This window comes from Bubalus kerabau, chromosome 15 (assembly GCF_029407905.1).
Source record: "Bubalus kerabau isolate K-KA32 ecotype Philippines breed swamp buffalo chromosome 15, PCC_UOA_SB_1v2, whole genome shotgun sequence".
NCBI lineage: Eukaryota > Metazoa > Chordata > Mammalia > Artiodactyla > Bovidae > Bubalus > Bubalus kerabau.
In genome coordinates, this window is record NC_073638.1 from 61330 (window position 1) to 82087 (window position 20758).

Below are 20758 nucleotides of genomic sequence, written 5' to 3' on the forward strand. Positions count from 1 at the left end.
GCTTACAACAAAGGAAATAATTTATTACCTTAAGGGTCTAAAGTTAGTAACACCAAGGCCACTACTTATTTCTTCTACATACCAACTATATTAATTAATATACATTCAAGGATACATTTCAGGGGATGTGGAAACTTGGCAACAAGCATTGGTTCATCAATGAAATCTTTTACTAGTTTTATTCTGACAGTTTCTAACTCTCTGAGAGGCTCTAAGCTATTTGAATATCTTAAGCTTCCCGTGCCTCTCGAGGCTCGGAGACTGTAAACAATTGTATGCATTGCTGTAGGAGACCGGGTAAACTTGTCAGGCGAGTTAGAGAGCCATCTGACGTGTTTGGATTTAAACACTCCTAATTGCCCAGGAACTTTATTAATTGGAGCTGTAAGTTAGCTCTTTGACAGAGAGAGTGAGATGGTGGTGGGGGACAGCCCCCAGGAAAGTCAGAGGTGAGAGCACAAAGCAATAAAGTAGGCAGACTCTGGTTTTGGGGGGTAGATGCTCAAGAATATCCGGGAGGACTCCCGAGGCTCGATCCCGCCTTTGTGTATGCCCAGCCTCTTTCCTCATGACCTTTGTCACGAGTGGAATGTCTCTCGCCAGCTCCCGGCATCTCCCCGTTTTTTATTTCTTAAAACAGCCAGATGTAGCTCAGTCGCGAGCCTCTGAATACTCTGCCGAAGAATCCTGACAATACAAGGAAGAATGATTATGAGAAGCAGAATTAAAGCAGCCACCGCAGCATAGCTAAAGACATTAGACAGAATATTCTTTCCTGAGATGTAGTTAGGGAAAGTATGGAAGAAATCATTTGCTGTTCCAGCAGCAGTAAAATCTAATCGGGAGTGCTCCATGGTTGCTATTTGATAGTGAAGTTTCCCTACGTCTCAACCAATGTCAGAGCTGTTCCAGATACCTGAAATATGGTTTTTAATCTTTTCCCATTCAAAATCTGTCTCATTTACTTTCAGGGGTGTTCCACATATCCACCGATAGTCAGCATGACAAGACAATGCCATTTTCACCTTTAAAGCCTGCAATTCAGTCCCAATATGTATTACTGCTTCCTCTAGGGCGTCTACCCTCATTTCTAATTTTCTCTCTATAGCTTCCTGTGTTGCCAATGTTAAAGAAACATTTTTGGACATAGAATCAACATATTGAGCAGTATGTACTTGTTGAGTCAATGATATTGCTGCCACAGTAACAGAAGTGATTGCACTTATCAAAGCTGCTGTTCCCAAGATAATTAAGCCCACAAACCGTCGTGTTTGCATTAAATCCTGTAGTTGTTGGAATACAGCAAGACCATAATTCAATAAGTGGTTACATCATAAGATAAGGTGGATGTTGCAGCATTACAAAGGAGCAAACATTATATTGAGGGTTTAAACAAGATGAACCAGGGAGCAGCTGTAGGCGTCAGCCCGGGGGAGCAGTGTCCCCAGCATCAGGAGGCAGAACGCGAGCTGCAGGCTGTGGGCCAAGGCGCCTATGGTGGGCGGAGGGGCAGGGTTCGTGGTTTAGGGCTAGCCGCCACCGCTTGGGCTCAGGGCGGTCCCCTCTCGCCAGTGGGGCCACGCTGGTCTGGACGGCACTCCGCGGGCGCGCTTTCCTCTCTGGCCCTCACTCGCTGCACAGACTTCTTTGCTCTAGGTCACGGGGTGCAGCGAGGTGGGTGCGAGGCGCTGCTGGTGGCACGGAGGCGAGAGCTGGCTGGGGGAGGGGGAGCGAGCGAGTGTGCGCGCCGCGAACCTGGTCTTTGGGGAATATGACATGACGAATTTGTCTGAGATCCAAACCGGAGAATCTGCATTCTGTAGAAATATACAAGCATACCCTCTCCCACAAGTTACCAACACATCTGGCCTTTTTCACTCTCCCGTAAGGAGGCCTTTTTACTTGACCAGGGGCCGAGTCGTAGCCTGTAATTCAGGCATCTAGTGTCTCATCATTGTAGTCTGCCCCTGTGTGTTTACGTTTAAGTGATTAATTACAATTGGAACATAACTTCACTATTTGTCTAGCTGTTTCCCTATGGATATGTTAATTTAGGTCTAATGTTTAGTTTAGGTCTCTGTATAAATTTAAGTAATAAATGTATAACCTCCTTATCTCATTTTGGTATACAGGTATACAGATATACCTAAATGCAAAATGCATTTATATATGTATTTATATATGGCAACAAGTATAAAGTTATTGACATATAATATATATAAATCAATATACTTGAATTAATCTTTATAATTAATATACTAATTAATATATATTACAACAATACAACACATACACAGCTAATACCAACCAACACAAACCAATATACTGTAATAATACATGTCACACATTTATAATTATACAGTATATAGAACATATATCATCACAGCACATCAATCCATACCAATTAATATCAGCCACACACACATTATATTCTGCCATATATATTTAATTATACAGTATATATATATGTGTGTGTATATAGTATACATATTAATTTATATACAAATTAATTAAGTATAGATCTATAAATAGAATTAGGTATACCTTTATTATATTTTATTTATACCCATACCTAATTAGGCAAACTGTAATTAGGCAAATACATTTATATTATGTATTTATAACAATATATAAAGTATTGTTAAATGTACCACCTGTACAGCATCTCCACCCCACATACCACTTTCTCTAATCCCACCAACTCATTTTCAGTATTATGTGTTGGCCAGGAGCTGGGCCAGTCTTTCCCAGCAATGTTAAGAGACGTCTGTTCCTGTGTCTAATAGCCCTGGCGTTTTATTCTCTTGAATTAAAAGATCTTTTAAAGGCCTTGGAACTGTAATTTTCTGCACCCAAAAGGCTAGATCACTAGATCCAAATGTTTTGTGGCTCTTAGATTGAGAAGTCAAGTTTTTCCTTGTCTGATAGTAAGGTAAAAGTAAAAGCTGTGTTACTCTTTGACCTTTATTAATTTGTACAGTTTTGATAGGCAGTGAGATCAAGACTTTAATTTCTCAATATCATCAGAATCTACTACACCATGCACCAGCGAAATTTCTTTTCTTTCTTTTTTTTTTATTTAATTTTTTTTTAAAAGAAAACGAGCTACGCCCCAGGACAAATCTTACAATGTCCTCAGATAGGGGGCCAGCCACTCCGGTTGGAATTGGAGTAAGCGGCACATCAGGGGTTAATATTGTTATTAAATCTCCTTGCCTTTTCGCTTTTCTCCTAGCCTGGGTGAGACCCCCCTGAGGGAGTTTTCTCCAAGGAGCACGCTCTGCATATTGTGTACTAAAAGCTCCTTTGTTTAAAAAACTTTTTATCTTCCTCAGTCTTAGGCAACACTTTGGGAGGCTTTGGGGGCAAAGTGGGGAACTCCTGGGTCCTGGGAGGCACAATCGAAGGCGGTGGCGGTCGCCTTAAATCAGAAAGTGGTGGATAAGTTTTTTAAAGGTTTGCGCAGAGGGGGAGGGAGCTCGCCAGGGCTCTCGGCCACAGCGTCCTGTAAGCCCTCTCCTTCCTCGGGAGGTAGACCACTTTCTCCCTCCTTTTTTTTTTTTTTTCAATGGCAGAAAATATGATCTGTGCAGTAAATGGAGACTCACCACCATCCACCTCTATGGCCTCCCCCATAGGCTATTTAACAGCCTCGTGACGGAGGTCCAGGACATTTTTAATCATATTCCACAGTCAATAAATATTTGTCTATTCTTAGATGCAGAGAAATCCATTTTTAATTTTTTTTTTTAATTTTAGAGAATATTTTTATTTATTTTGTAACCTCTTTACCCTGGCTAAACTGCAGAGGGGACTAGAAAAGAAGCCTCAAGGTGAGGATCAAGTTCATCCTTGGGACTAGAGAAAATCCTTCTCCGGGAAACTCCTAGCGGTGGCCCTTTACCCCGACATGGAGGAGGAGGCATAGGGGGATGGGAGCGTCCCGAACTTTTCCTCTTCTGTTCCGGAGATCCTTTAACTGTTTGGTAACTAAATCTTACGAACTGTCTGATCGGGGATGTTTCCCTCAACCTCCTAGGAGCGGATGGTCTGATTAGGGATGTTTTCTTAAACTTTTAGGAGCATCTTTAGCTTAAAAAAAAAAAAATCCTCATCAGAATGGCATCGAGCTGCTGTTTCCTCTAAACCTTTTTCAAATTGAGGGAGAGCTGATCTTTCTTTTCATCCCTATCTTTTACATGCTCATTGGCAGTCATAGCGGCTAGCCATTCATTTAGCTGTCGATAGCTAGGTATAGCCTCTTCATTTTCACTTTTCTTTATAACAGGTACCTTTTCAGATTTGCTTTTTTGTTTAACAGGTACTTTTCCAACTTTACTTTCCTCTTTAACAGGTACCTTTTCAAATTCATGAGCTGGATCTAAAACATCTCTAGTCATATTCCACAGAGGAAAGGTGTAAGTAGGGATTTTTTCCAAACCTTGCTGAGCACAATAAGCTCTTAGCTGTTTTCCTAGTTTTTTCAAGATATCTAGGTTAACAGTGCCTTGTTGTAGAAACCAAAGGCAGTGGTCTTGTACAAATGTAAAAAATGATTGAATGGAAGATTTTTTAACCTTGATTCTTCTTTTAATTAATAACTGTAAAATTACTCCTATAAAGAGCTGTCTTTCATTTGATTCAGTGTTGCCCATGTCAGAAACTTAAGGATAGTAAAAGATTTTGCTTTTAGCTATCTAAAGATTAGGCCTTTTTTGTCAGCCTTTTTAGAAACCGTTTTTTCTCTCTAACTCTTCAACACTTCCCACTCCTCTGGCCCTGTCTATTCTACAGGGGGATCTGCAGCCCCCTAAGTGGGATCCTATCTGTCCCCAAAACTGAACACTGGGGGAATGGGGTTGGGGATTTACCTTCGAAATGCCTGTCTCGGGCGCCACCTGCAGAGGTCCAGCCCCAGCTGATCCAGGGTATTCGAAGGGAAGATGGAGTAGGCGACCTATTTATATATTTATGTATTCATCAAAGATATAAAGAGTAATAGAATGAGGATAGCTCAGTAGGAAAATTCAGTGGAGAAAAGCAGCTGAGTAGCTTGGTTTACGCGGAAAATCAATATAACCCGTGACACCAGGTTAGCTCTGACCACGGAGGCTGCAAGTGCCCTCTAGAATAGAGGAAGGTGCCCCACCTAAGACACCTTATCGAGTGGGTCTTCGAAGCCCAGGCAAATAAATGGTCGCAGAGGATATCCGCGGTCCAGATGGACACTCATCTGAAAATTGAGGGGAATAATGACATGGGGAGACCAAGCGTTGGCGAGCAAGGCCCGTAGCTTTATTTTCAACACAGGTTTTAATACCCTAAGTTACACATAGAGGATAATAGGGGATGCAAAGTCAGCAGTCTTTAATCCTTATCAAAAACCAGGGTTTCTTTTCTGCAGATTTATCGTATAAAAATGGTTTAGATGATTTACATCATCTTCTGGCCAGAAGACCTATTAACATTTTATGACTCTTGACAAAGACTTATCAACCATAAGAGTTATTTTCTCTAAGAGTAATTGTTTAAGGTTTGGCGCCATCTTGCAAAGATAAAATTGCATTCCTATAGGGAGGATGTGTAATGGGTTTACAACAAAGAAAAGAATTTATTACCTTAAGGGTCTAAAGTTACCAACATCAAGGCCACTACTTATTTTTTCTACATACCAACTATATTAATTAGCACACATTCAAGGATACAATTCAGGGGATGTGGAAACTTGGCAAAAAGCATTGGTTCATCAATGAAATCTTTTACTAGTTTTATTCTGACAGTTTCTAACTCTCTGAGAGGCTCTAAGCTATTTGAATATCTTAAACTTCCCGTGCGTCTCGAGGCTGGGAGACTGTACACAATCGTATGCATAGCTGTAGGAGACCGGGTAAACTTGTCAGGCGAGTTAGAAAACCATCTGAGGGGTTTGGATTTAAACACTACTAATTGCCCAGGAACATTATTAGTTGGAGCTGTAAGTTAGCTCTTTGACAGAGAGACTGAGATGGTGGTGGGGGACATCCCCAGTAATGTCAGAGGTGAGAGAACAAAGCAATAAAGAAGGCAGACTTCGGTTTTTGGGGGTAGATGCTGAAGAATATACGGGGGAACTCCCGGAGGCTCGATCCCGCCTTTGCGTATGCCGAGACTCTTTCCTCATGACATTTGTCACGAGTGGAACGTCTCTCGCTGGCTCCCGGCAATCTTCCATTGCACCAAACGCAGTGGAGTCCCGAGAGGCCCCTCCCAACACCACAGTATCAGTGTCTTCTCAGAGGCACCCTGAGCAACTCCCTGAGGTCACCGGCACATGTCGAGGGAACACAGGGTATCCTGCCGCAACCCGAGAAAGACATCAAGAGTCCGTCTTCAACGCGTCTTGAGGCCGGATTCCCCTACCATGACTCGAGAGCAATGACACGCTCCCCCTCGCCATGCGCATGGACACCTGACTTCCCTGGCGCCACATGAGAGGCTCCCTGAGCTCCCCGTCATACCTCGTGAGAAACCCCACACTGGCGCCGCAGCTCGGGAAACCCACGAGACGCCACCGTCATCGCGAGATTGGGGACTTCTTTTCCTGCCTGACCTGGAGAGCAATCCCTGGTCCTTTCTCCAAACTTCACAGGAGGCTTTACTCCCTTTAGGCCACTCAATGGGCTCCAAGAGATACCTGTCGCGACTTGAGAGGAGAGCAGAGTACTTTGTTTCCCCTCGAGATGAGGCCTTACCTCGGGTGAGTCTGGAATGCAACCCCGAGATCCCTGTTGCCCCTGGAGAGGAACATTATGTCCTGGACAAAAGCCTAGATGAGGTCTATTTTGCCCTACAGTGACTCGAGAGCAACACCCATCTCTCCCTCGCAATTCGAATGGAAGATTGGTCTTCACTGGGCCAACACAAGAGGAAGTCTGAATTTCCCGTTGTAACTCGAGAATCCTGCCGCAACTCTTAAAAACCACGTGGTTCCCCATTCATCGCAATATGAGGCCTCTGCCCGCTACAGAGTCTCAAGAGAAGTCCCATGTTTCGTCATAAAGTTCGAAATGCTACTTGGCACCCTTGATGCGTCCCCAAAAGTTCCCCAATATACCGGTCTCACTCCAAGGGAACACCGAAGTTCCTGGTACCACTTCATTTGAGCCCCTTCTCCCCTCCTGATCACGGCAGGAAGGTCGATTCCCCTGCTTTGTCTAGAAGGGGTTCCCGACCTTCATGGCGCACCTCAGGATGAGGCCACGAAGAAATTCGAGACGTAGCCTCGTGTTGGTGCCACGTGCTGAAAGACCCCGATTTCTCGGTCTTGCTCTTGATAAGAACCCGATGCCCGGACACCTCTTCTAAGGCAAGCCTGTGGATGAAGGCACTACACGAGGGGGCACTGGCAACCCTGTTCATCGTCTGGAAAATCCCACAGGATCCATATACAGCTCCACAACTGGCCTGTCACCCCTTAAACAACGAGAGAGGCAAGCGGAGTTCCCTTCCTCAGACAAGACAAGGCCTGAGTATCCAATCCCAACTCTGCAGGCACGCTTCGATCTGAGTCAGAAATGGAGAGGAAACCTGAGGTTCCTGCCTCAACCTGAGATGAGGCCCTCTTCCATTAAAACAAACCCAGTGGAGTCCCGAGAGGCCCCTCCCATGTCCACAGTATCCCTGACTTCTCATAGGCATTCTGATAAACTCCTTGAGGCCACCGGCAAACGTCGAGGGAAATAAGGGTTTCCTGCCACAACCGAAGAAAGACCTCGAGAGTCCTTCTTCAACGCGTCTTGAGGTCAGATTCCCCTGCCATGTCTCGAGAGCAATAACGCGCTCCCCCTCGCCACGCACATGGAGACCTGACTTCCCTGGCGCCACATGAGAGGCTCCCTAAGCTCCCTGTCGTACCTCGTGTGAAACCCCACACTGGCGCCGCAGCTCGAGAAAACACACAAGACCCCTCTGTCATCGCGAGATGAGGGCCATCTTTTCCTGCATGGCCTGGAGAGCAGTCCGAAGTCCTCTCTCCAAACTTCACAGGAGGCTTGACTCCCTTTAGGCCAAAAAGTGGGCTCCAAGAGGTGCCCGTCGCAACTCGAAAGGAGAGCGGAGTCCTTTGCTTCCCTTCGACACGAGGCCTGACTCCCTGGGTGAGTCTGGAATGCAAACCTGAGATCCCTGTGGCCCTTGGAGAGGAACATTAGGTCCTGGACACAAGCCTAGATGAGGTCTCCTTTGCCCTGCAGTGACTCGAGCGCAACCCCCAGCTCTCCCTCGCAACTCGAATGGATGATTGGACTTCCCTGGCCCAACACAAGAGGAAGCCTGAAATCCCCGTCGTAACTCGAGAATCCCGCCGCAACTCGAGAAAAACCACGTGGCTCCCCCGTCATCGCAAGATGAGGCCCTTGGCCGCTACAGCGTATCAAGAGAAGTCCCACGTTCCATCCTGAAGTACAAAACGGTACTTGGCACCCTTGATGCGACCCCCAAAGTTCCCTGACATACCGGTCTCACTCGAGGGAAACACCAAAGTTCACGGCACCATTTCCTGTGAGTCCCTTCACCCCTCCTGATCGCGACAGGAGGGTCGACTCCCATGCTTTGTCTGCAAGGGGTTCCCGACGTTCCCCGCGAACCTCCGGATGAGGCCGGTCTCATGAGGAAATTCAAAAAGTAGCCTCATGGTTGGTGCCACATGTTGAAAGATCCCGAATTCCCGGTCCACTCTAGATAAGAACCTGACGCCCGGACATCTCTTCAAAGGCAACCCTGTGGATGAAGGCACAACACGAAGGGACACTGACATCCCCATGCATCGTCTGGAAAAACCCGCAGATTCCACTCACAGCTCCAAATGTGGACTGTCACCTCGTGAACAACTCGAGAGGCAAGTGAAGTTGCATTCCTTCACACAAGACGAGGCCTTACCCTCCTGGCCCAACTCTTCAGGGACCCTGCGATCGGAGTCAGAAATGGAGAGGAACCCTGAGGTTCCTGCCTCAACTAGAGAAGAGGCCCTCTTCCATTGAACCAAACTCAGTGGTGTCCCGAGAGGCCCCTCCCAACACCACAGTATCCCTGAATTCTCAGAGGCTCCCTGAGAAGCTACCTGAGGTCACTGGCACAAGTCGAGGGAACCCAGAGTTTCCTGAAGTAACCCGAGAAAGACTTGGAGAGTCCTTTTTCAACGTCTCTTGATGCCCGATTCCCCTACCATGACTCCAGAGCAAGGACACGCTCCCCTCGCCACAAGCAGGAAAACTGACTTCCCTAGTACCACACAAGAGGCTCCCTGAGTACCCCATCGTACCTCGTGAGAAAACCCACAGTGGCGCCGCAGTTCGAGAAAAACCACAAGATGCGCCCGTCAAGGAGAGATGGGGGCCTTCTTTTCCTGCCTGACCTGGAGAGCAATCCCTGGTCCTCTCTCCAAACTTCACAGGAGGATTGACTCCCTTTAGGCCACTCAGTTGGGTCCAAGAAATACCCGGTGCGACTCGAGAGGAGAGCGGAGTCCTTTGCTTCCCTCGAGACGAGGCCTGACTCCCCGGGTGAGTTTGGAATGCAACCCCGAGATCCCTGTCGCCCCTGGAGTGGAACATTATGTCCTAGACACAAGCCTAGATGAGGTCTATTTTGCCCTACAGTGATCGAGAGCAACCTCCATCTCTCCCTCACAATTTGAATGGAAGATTGGGCTTCCCACGGTCAACACATGAGGAAGTCTGAATTTCCCATCATAATTCGAGAATTCAGCCTCAAGTCTTAAAAAGCATGTGGTTCCCCCTTCATGGCAATATGAGGCCCTTGCCAGCTAGAGTCTCAAGAGAAGTCCCACGTTCCATCTTAAAGTTCGAAATGCTACTTGGCACCCTTGATGCGACCCCAAAGTTCCCCAACATACCTGTCTCACTCCAGGGGAACACCGAAATTCCCGGCGTCTCCAGGGAAGTCCCATGTTCTGTCCTTAAGTGCGAAACGGTACTTGACACCTTTGATGCGACCGAAAAAGTTCCCCGATACGCTGGGTTCCCTCGAGGGGAACACCAAGGGTCCCGGCACCACTTCATCTGAGCCCCTTCTCCCCTCCTGATCGCGACAGGAGAGTCAATTCCCCTGCTTTCTCTGGAAGGGGTTCCCGGCCTTCCTGGTGCACCTCAGGATGAGGCCAGTCTCAGGAGGAAATTCGAAACTAGCCATGTGTGAGGTGCCACGTGCCGAACGACACCGATTTTCCGGTCTGCTCTTGATAAGAACCCGATGCCCGGACACCTCTTCGAAGGCAACCCTGTGAGTGAAGGCACAACACGAAGGGGCACTGACACCCCCGTGCATCATCCGGAAAAACCCGCAGGGTCTACACACAGCTCGACAAGGGGCCTGAGACTCCCGGAACAACTCGAGAGGCAACCAGAATTCCATTCCTCAGACAAGACGAGGCATGACTCTCCTGTCCCAACACTGCAGGGACCGTGCAGTCGGAGTCAGAATCGGAGAGGAAGCCTGAGGTTCCTGCCTCCCCTCGAGATGAGGCCCTCTGCCATTGCGCCGAACCCAGCAGAGTCCCGAGAGGCCCTGCCAACTCCACAGCATTCCTCACCTCTCAGAGGCACCCTGGTAAGTTCCCTATAGTCCCCTGCAGAAGTCAAGGGAAACGAGGGTTTCCCGCCGCCACCAGAGAAAGACCTCGAGAGTCCTTCTTCAACGCGTCTCGAAGTCCTAGTCACTTCCCATGACTCGAGAGTGATGACCAGCTCCTCCTCGCCATGCGGATGGAGACATGAGTTCCCTGGCGCCACACGAGAGGCTCCCTGAGGTCCTCGTCGTGCCTCGTGAAAAAACCCCCACGGGCGCCGCAGCCTGAGGAAACCCATGAGATGCCCCCGTCATCGCGAGATGAGGGCCTTCTTTTCCTGCCTGACCTGGAGAGCAATCCCGAGTCCTCTCTCCAAACTGAAGAGGAGGCTCGACACCCTTGAGTCCACTCATTGGGCTCCAAGAGATCCGTGTCGCGACTTGAGAGGAAAGTGGAGTCCTCTGCTTCCCCTCGAGGCGAGGCCTGACTCCCCGGGGGAGTCTGGAATGGAAACCCGAGATATCTGTCTTCCCTTGAGAGGAATATTAGGTCCTGGACACACGCCTCGATGAGGTCTCTTTGGCCCTGTAGTGACTCGAGCAGAACCCCCAGCTTTCCCTCGCAACTCCAGGGGAAGATTGGGCTTCCCAGGGCCAACTCAAGGGGAAGCCTGAAATCCCCGTCGTTTTCGAGAATCCAGACGCAACTCGAGAAAAACGACGGGGTTCCAACATCTTCACAGGATGAGGCCCTTGCCCGCTACAGCGTCTCCAGGGAAGTCCCATGTTCCGTCCTGAAGTGGGAAACGGTACTTGGCTCCCTTGATGCGACCCCTAAAGTTCCCTGAAACGCCGGGTTCCCTCGAGTGGAACACCTAGAGTCCCGGCCCCACTTCATCTGAGCCCCATCTCCCCTCCTGATCGCGACAGGAGAGTCGATTCCCCTTCTTTGTGTGGAAGGTGTTCCCGGCCTTCCCGGCGCACCTCAGGATGATGCTGGTCTCACGAGGAAATTCGAGATGAGCCACGTGGGTGGTGCCACATGTCGAACGACCCCGATTTCCCGGTCCGCTCTTGAAATGAACCTGATGCCCGGACACCTCTTTGAAGGCAACCCTGTGGGGGAAGGCACCAAATGAAGGGGCAATGACACCCCCGTGCATCTTCTGGAAACACCCGCAGGTTCCACACACAGCTCGACAAGGGGCCTGAGACCCACTGAACGACTCGAGAGGCAAGCAGAGTTCCATTACTCAGACAAGACGAGGCCTGACTCTCCTGTCCCAACCCTGCAGGGACCCTGCGGTCGGAGTCAGAAATGGAGAGGAAGCCTGAGGTTCCTGCCTCCAATCGAGATGAGGTCCTCTTTCATTTCATCAAACCTAGTGGAGTCCCGAGAGGCCCCTCTAACTCCTCAGTATCCCTCACCTCTCAGAGGCACCTGGGAAGTTCCCTAAGGTCCCCTGTAGAGGTCGAGGGAAACAAGTGTTTCCCGCCCCAACGCAAGAAAGACCTCGAAAGTCCTTCTTAAATGCGTCTTAAGGCCCTAGTCCCTCCCATGACTCCAGAGCAATGATGCGATCTGCCTGGCCACACGCATGGAGGCCTGACTTCTCTGGCGCCGCACAAGAGGCTCCCTGAGCTCCCCATCATATCTCGTGAGAAACCCCACACTGGCGCCGCAGCTCGAGAAAACCCATGAGATGCTCCCGTCATCACGAGAGGAGGGCCATCTTTAACTGAATGGTATGCAGATCAAGCGTGAACCTTCTGTCCAAGCTACACAGGACGCTTGACTCCCTTTAGGCCACTCATTGGGCTCCAAGAGTTACGTTTCGCGACTCGAGAGGATAGTGGAGTCCTTTGCTTCCACTCGAGATGAGGCGTGACCCACCGGGTGAGACTGGAATGCGACCCCGATATCCCTGTTGCCCCTGGAGAGGAACACTACGTCCTGGACCCAAGCCTAGATGAGGACTCTTTGCCCTGAAGTGACTCGAGAGCAACCCACAGCTCTCTCTGACAAGTTGAATGGAAGATTGGACTTCCTGGGCCAACACAAGAGGAAGCCTGAATTCCCCGTCGTAACTCGAGAATCCCGCCGCAACTCGAGAAAAACCACGTGTTTCCCTCGTCATCGCAATATGAGGCCCTTGCCCGCTAGAGCATCTCCAGAGAATTCCCACGTTCCGTCTTGAAGTGCGAAACTGTACTTGGCACCCTTGATGCGACCTCAAAAGTGCCGTGACATACCGGTCTCACTCGAGGGGACCACCGAGGTTCCCGGCACCACTTCATCTGAGCCCCTTCTCCCCTTCTGATCGCGACCGGTGTGTCGATTCCCCTGCTTTGTCTGCAAGGGTTCCCTACCTTCCCGGCGAACCTCAGGATGAGGCCGGTCTCCCGAGGAAATTCGAGACGTAGCCTCGTGGGTGGTACCACATGCTGAAAGACCCCAATTTTCTGGTACACTCTTGAAAAGAACCCGATGCCCGGACACCTCTTTGAAGGCAACCCTGTGTATGAAGGCACAACACGAAGAGGCACTGACACCCCTGTGCATCGTCCAGAAAAACCCACAGGTTCCACACACAGCTCAACAAGTGGCCTGTCACTCCGTGAACAACTCGAAAGGCAAGCGGAGATCCATTCCTCCACGGAAGACGAGGCGTGACTCTCTTGTCCGTACTCGGCAGGTACTCTGCGACCCGAGTCAGAAATGGAGAGGACCCCTGTGGTTCCTGCCTCCATTCGAGATGAGGCCCTCTTCGATTGCACCAAACCCAGTTGAGTAACGAAAGGCCCCTCCCAAATCCACAGTGTCCCTGACTTCTCAGAGGCACCCTGAGAAGTTGCCTGAGGTCACCGACACAAGTCGAGGGAACCCAGGGTTCCCTGCCGCAACCCGAGAAAGATCTCGAGAGTCCTTCTTCAATGCATCTTGAGGCCCGATTCGCCTACTATGACTCGAGAGCAATCACACACTCCCCTTCACCACACTCACGGAGACCTGACGTCCCTAGCACCACACGAGAGGCTCTCTGAGCTCCCCGTCATACCTCGTGAGAAATCTGATACTGGCGCCGCAGCTGGAGAAAACCCACGAGACGCCCCCGTCATCGCGAGATGAGGGCCTTTTTTCCTGCATGGCCAGGAAAACAATCCCGAGTCATCTCTCCAAACTCCATAGGAGGCTTCACTCCCTTTACACCACGCAGTGGGTTCCAAGAGATACCCGTCGCGACTCGACAGGAGAGCGGAGTCCTTTTTCTCCCCTCAAGACGAGGCCTGACTCTCCGGGTGAGTCGAGAATGCAACCCTGAGATCCCTGTCGGCCCAGTAGTGGAACACTAGGTCCTGGACACAAGCGTAGATGAGGTCTATTTTGCCCTGCAGTGACTGGAGAGCAATCCCCAATTCTAACTTGCAACTCGAATGGAATACTGGATTTTTCTGACGCCACACAAGAGGCTCTCTGAAATCCCTGTGGTACTTCATGATACACCCCACACTGGCGCCGCAGCTCGAGAAAACCCACGAGATGCCACCGTCATTTCGAGATGAGGGCCTTCTTTTCCTGCATGGCCTGGAGTCCAATCCCGAGTCCTCTCTCCAAACTCCACAGGAGGCTTGACTCCCTTTAGTACACACATTGGGCTCCAAGAGATACCCATCGTGACTCGAGATGAGAGCGGAATTCTTTGCTTAACCTCGAGGTGAGAACTGACTCCCCGGATGAGTCTGGAATGCAAACCCGAGATCCCTGTCGCCCCTGGAGAGCAACGTTAGATCCTGGACACAAGCCTAGATTAGGTCTCTTTTGCCCTGCAGTGACTCTAGTGCAATCCCCAGCTCCCCCTCGCAACCCGAATGGAAGATTGGATTTCAAGGCCAACAAGAGGAAGCCTAAATTCCCGGTCATAACTCGAGAATCCCGCCGCAACTCGAGCAAAACCACGTGGTTCTCCCGTCATCGCAAGATGAGGCCCTTGCCCGCTACAGCGTTTCAAAAGATGTCCCAGGTTCCGTCTTGAAATGCGAAACGGTACTTGGCACCCTTGATGCGACCCCAAAAGTCCCCCAACACGCCGGTCTCACTCAAGGGGAACACCGAGGTTCCCGGCACCACTTCATTTAAGCCCCTTCTCCCCTCCTGATCGTGACCGGTGGGTCGATTCCCCTGCTTTGTCTGCAAGGGGGCCCGACCTTCCCTGCACAACTCAGGATGAGGCCGGTCTCATGGGGAAATTCGATACGTAGCTTTGTGGGTGGTGCCACTTGCCGAAAGACTCCAATTTCCCGGTCCGCTCTTGATAAGAATCCGATGCTCGGACACCTCTTGGAAGGCAGCCTTGAGTATGAAGGTACAACACGAAGGGGCACTAACACACCTGTGCATCATCCGGAAAAACGGGCAGGTTACACACACAGCTCGACAAGTGGCCTGTCACCTCGAGAACAACTCGAGAGGCAAGAGGAGTCCCATCCTCCAGAAAAGACGAGGCCTGACTCTCCTGTACCAACATGCAGGGACCTTGCGATCTGAGTCAGAAATGGAGAGGAACACTGAGGTTCCTGCTTCAACTCGAGATGAGTCCCTCTTACATTCCACCAAATGCAGAGGAGTCTCGAGAGGCCCCTCCAAACTGCACAGTATCCCTGACTTCTCAGAGGCACTCTGAGAAGCTCCCTGAGGTCGCAGGCACAAGTCAAGGGAACCCTGGGTTTTATGCAGTGACCCGAGAAAGACCTCGAGAGTCCTTCTTCAACCCGTCTTGAGGCCCGATTACCCTACCATGACTCGAGAACAATGACGAACTCCCCCTAGCCATCTCATGGGGGCCTGACTTCCCTGGCGCCACACGAGAGGCTCCCTGAGCTCCCTCTCGTACCTCGTCAGAAACCCGGCACTAGCGCGGCAGTCTAGAAAACCCACAAGACGCCGCCGTCATCGCGAGATGAGGGCCTTCTTTTCCTGCATGGCCTGGAGAGGAATCCCGAGTCCTCTATCCAAACACCACAGGAGGCTTGACTCCCTTTAGGGCACACAGTGGGCTCCAAGAGATACCCATCGCGACTCAAAAGGACAGTGGAGTTCTTTGCTTCCCCTCGAGACGAGGCCTGATTCCCCGGGTGAGTCTGGTATGCAAGCCCGAGATCCCTGTCGCCCCTAGGGATGAACATTAAGTCCTGGACACAAGCCTAGATGAGGTCTATTTTGCCCTGCAGTGACTCGAGGGCAATCCCCAGCTCTCCCTTGAAACTCGAATGGAAGATAGGACTTCCCTGGGCCAACACATGAGGAAGACTGTATTCCCCGTCGAAACTCGAGAATCCCGCCACAACTCGAGAAACGCCACGTGGTTACCCCGTCATCGCAAGATGAGGCCCTTGCCCCCTACAGCGTCTCAAGAGAAGTCCCACGTTCCGTCTTGAAGTGCGAAACGGTATTGGCACCCTTGATGCGACCTCAAAAGTTCCTGGACACACTGGTCTGACTCGAGGAGAACACCGAGGTTCCCGGCACCACTACATCTGGGCCCCTTCTCCCCTCCTGATCGGGACAGGAGGATCGATTCCCCTGTTTTGTCTTGAAGGGGTTCCCGCCTTTCCCGGTGCATCTCAGGATGAGGCCGGTCTCACGAGGATATTCGAGACATAGCCTCGTGGATGGTGACACATGCCGAAAGACCCCGATTTCCCGGTTCGCTCTTGATAAGATCCCAATGCCCGGACACCTCTTTGAAGATAACCCTTTTGATGAAGGCACAACACGAAGGGGCACTGACACCCCTGAGTATCATCCGGAGAAACCCGGAGGTACCACACATAGCTCGAGAAGTGACCTGTCACCCCGTGAACAACTGGAGAGGCAAGCAGAGTTCCATTCCTCCACACAAGACGAGGCCTGACTCTCCTGTTCGAACTCTGCAGCGAAACTGCGATCCGAGTCAGATCTGGCCCAGGGGAAGTCAGGAGAGGAAACATGAGTTTCCTGCCTCCACTCGAGATGAGGCCCTCTTCCATTGCACCGAACCCAGTGGAGTCCCGAGAGGCCCCTCCCAACTGCACAGTATCCCTGACTTCTCAGAGGCACCCTTAGGCCTTCCTGAGATCACCGGCACAAGTCGAGGGAACCAAGGGTTTCCTGCCCCAACCCGTAAAAGACCTCGAGAGTCCTTCTTCAACGCGTCTTGAGGTGCGATTCCCCTGCCATGACTCGAGAGCAATGACGCGCTCCCCCTAGCCACGCGCATAGAAACCTGACTTCCCTGGCGCCACAGGAGAGGCTCCCTGAGCTCCCCATTATACATCGTGAGCAACACCACACTGGAGACGCAGCTCGAGAATACCCACGAGACGCCCCAGTCCTCACGAGATGAGGGCCTTCTTTTGCTGTATGGCCTGGAGAGCAATCCTGAGTCCTCTCTCCAAACTCCACAGGAGGCTTGACTCATTTTAGGCCACACAGTGAGCTCCAAGATATACCCGTCGCGACTTGACAGGAGAGCGGTGTCCTTGGCTTCCCCTCGAGACGAGGCCTGATTCCCCGGGTGAGTCGAGAATGCAATGCCGAGATCGCTGTCGCCCCAGCAGAGGAACATTAGGTCCTGGACACAAGCCTAGATGAGGTCTATTTGGCCCTGCAGTGTCTCGAGAGCAATGCCCAGTTCTAACTCGCAATTCGAATGAAAACTGGACTTCCCTGGGCCAGTTGAAGAGGAAGCCTGAATTCCCCGTCGTAACTCGAGAATCCCGCCGCAACTCAAGAAAAACCACGTGGTTCCCCCGTCATCGAAAGATGAGGCCCTTGCCCGCTACAGCTTCTCAAGAGAAGCCCCACGTTCCTTATTGAAGAGCGAAAAGTTACTTGGAACCCTTGATGCGACCCCAAAAGTTCCCCGACATACCATTCTCACTTGAGGAGAACACCGAGGTTCCCGGCACCACTTCATCTGAGACTCTTCTCCCCTCTTGATCGCGACAGGAGGTTCGATTCCCCTGCTTTGTCTGGAAGGCGTTCCCGACCTTCCTGGAGCAGATCAAGATGAGGCCAGTCTCAAGAGGAAATTTGAGACATAGCCTCGTGGGTGGTGCGGCATGCCAAAAGACCCCAATTCCCTGGTCCGCTCTTGATAAGAACCCGATGGCAGAACCCAACTCGAAGGCAATCCTGTGGATCAAGGCACAACACGAAGGGGCAGTGACACCCCGGTGCATCGTCCAGAAAAACCCGCAAGTTCCACATACAAATCGACAAGTGGCCTGTCACCCCATGAACAACGCGAGAGTCAAGCGGAGTTCCATTCCTCCACACAAGACGAGGCCTGACTCTCCTGTCCCAACTCTGCAGGGACTCTGCGATCCGAGTCAGATCCGGCGCATTCGAAGCCAGGAGAGGAACCCTGAGGTTCCTGCCTCAACTTGTCATGAGGCCCTCTTCCATTGCACCAAACCCAGTGGAGTTCCGAGAGGCCCCTCCCAACTCCACAGTGACCCTGACTTCTCAGAGGCACGCTGAGAAGCTTCCTGAGGTCACTGGCACAAGTCGATGGAACCCAGGGTTTCCTGCTGCAACCCAGGAAAGACCTCGAGAGTCCTTCTTTAACACGTCTTCAGGCCCAATTCCCCTACCATGACTCGAGAACAATGACGGGCTCCCTCTCACCACGTGCATAGAGACCTGACTGCCCTGGCACCACGTGAGAGGCTCACTGAGCTCCCAGTCTTACTTCGTGAGAAACCCCACACTAGCGCCACAGCTCGAGAAAACCTACGAGACGCCCCAGTCATTGGGAGATGAGGGCCTTCATTTCCTGCATTGCCTGGAGAGCAATCCCGTGTCCTCCCTCCAAACACCAGAGGAGGTTTGACTCCCTTTAAGCCACTCAGTGGGCTCCAAGACATACCCGTCCGATTCGAGAGGAGAGCAGAGTCCTTTGCTTCCCCTCGAGACGAGGCCTGACTCCAAGGTGAGTCTGGAATGCAATCCCGAGATTTCTGTCGAGCCTTGACATGAACATTAGGTCCTGCACACAAGCCTTGGTGGGGTCTCTTTTGCCTTCAGTGACTAGAGCGCACCTCCAGCTCTTCCTCGAATCTCGAATGGAAGATAAGACTTTTGTGGGCCAACACAAGAGGAAGCATGAATTCCCTGTGGTAACTCAAATATCCCACCGCAACTCGAGAAAAACCAAGTGGTTCCGCAGTCATTCCAAGATGAGGCCCATGCCCGCTGGAGCACCCCAAGAGAAGTCCAACGTTCCATTTTGAAGAGCGATACGGTACTTGGAATGCTTTATGCGACCCCAAAAGTTACCCGACATACCTGTCTCACTTGAGGGAAACACCGAGGTTCCCAGCAGCAATTCATCTGAGCCACTTCTCCCCTCCTGATTTCCACAGGAGGGTTGATTCCTCTGCTTTGTCTGGAAGAATTTCATGACCTTCGCGGCACACTTCAGGATGAGGCCGGTTTCATGAGGAAATTGGAGACAACCCACGTGGGTGGTGCCAAATGCTGAACGAGCCCGATATCCCGGTCCGCTCTTCATAAGAACCCGATGCCCGGACACCTCTTCGAAGGCAACCCTGTGGATGAAGACACAAAACGAAGGGTCACTGACACCCCCGTGCATCGTCTGGAAAAACCTGCAGATTCCACACACAGTTTGACAAGGGGCCTGAAACCCCATGAACAACTCGAGAGGCAAGCGGATTTCCATTCCTCAGAAAAGACGTAGCCTGACTCTCCTGTCCCAACTCTGCAGAGACCCTGATGTCGGAGTCCGAAACAGAGAGGAAGTCTGAGGTTCCTGCCTCCCCTCGAGATGAGCCCCTCTTCCATTGCGACAAACCCAGCGGAGTCCCGAGAGGCACCGCCAACTCCACAGTATCCCTCAACTCTCAGAGACACCCTGGGAAGTTCCCTAAGGTCCCCGGCAGAAGTCGAGGGAAACGACTTTTTCCCGCCACAACCCGAGAAAGACCCCGAGAGTCCCTCTTCAATGCGTCTTGAGGCCCTAGTCCCCTCCAATTACTCGAGAGCCACAACGCGCTCCTCCTCGCTACGCGCAGGGAGACCTGACTTCCCTGGCGCTGCACGAGAGGCTCCCTGAGATCCTCGCCGTGCCTCGCGAGAAAACCCCCACAGGCGCCGCAGCTCGAGGAAACCCCTGAGACGCCCACGTCCTCGCTAGGTGAAGGGCCTTCTTTTCCTGCATGGCCTGGAGAACAATCCCGAGCCCTCTCTCCAAAATGAAGAGGAGGCTTGACTCCATTGACGCCACTAGGGGGCTCCAAGAGATCCGCGTCACGACTCGGGAGGACAGCGGAGTCCTTTGCTTCCCCTCGAGACGAGGCCTGACACCCAGGGGGATCCTGGAATGCTACCCCGAGATCCCTGCCTTCCCTGGAGAGGAACATTAGGTCCTGGACACAAGCCTAGATGAGGTTTCTTTGGCCCTGCAGTGACTCGAGCGCAACCCCCAGCTTTCCCTCGCCAATCGAATGGAAGACTGGGCTTCCCAGGGCCAACAGAGGAGGAAGCCTGTAATCCCCATCGTCACTCGAGAATCCCTCCGCAACTCGAGAAAAAACACCTGGTTCCAACGTCTTCGCAAGATGAGGCCCTTGCCCACTACAGCGTCTCAAGGGAAGTCCCATGTTCCGCCCTGAAGTGCGAAACAGTACCTGACACCCTTCGTGCGACCCCCAGAAGCTCCCCGACACGCCGGGTACCCTCGAGGGAACACCGAGAGTCCCGGCACAGCTTCATCTGAGCCCGTTCTCCCCTCCTGATCACGACAGGAGACTCGATTCCCCTGCGTGGTTCAGAAGGGCTTCCCGGCCTTCCCGGTGCACCTCAGGATGAGGCCGGTCTCACAGGGAAATTCGAGATGAGCCACGTGGGTGGTGCCACATGCCAAATGCCCCCGATTCCCCGGTCCGCTTTTGAGAAGGACCCGAGGCCCGGAACCCTCTTCGAAGGCAACACTGTGGGTGAAGGCACAACACGAAGGGGCACTGCCACCCCTGTGCATCATCCGGAAAGACCCGCGGGTTCCACACACAGCTCGACCAGGGGCCTGAAAACCCCTGACAACTCGAGAGGCAAGCGGGGTTCCCTTCCTCAGACAAGACGAGGCCTGACTCTCCTGTCCCAACTCTGCAGGGACCCTGTGGTCGGAGCCGA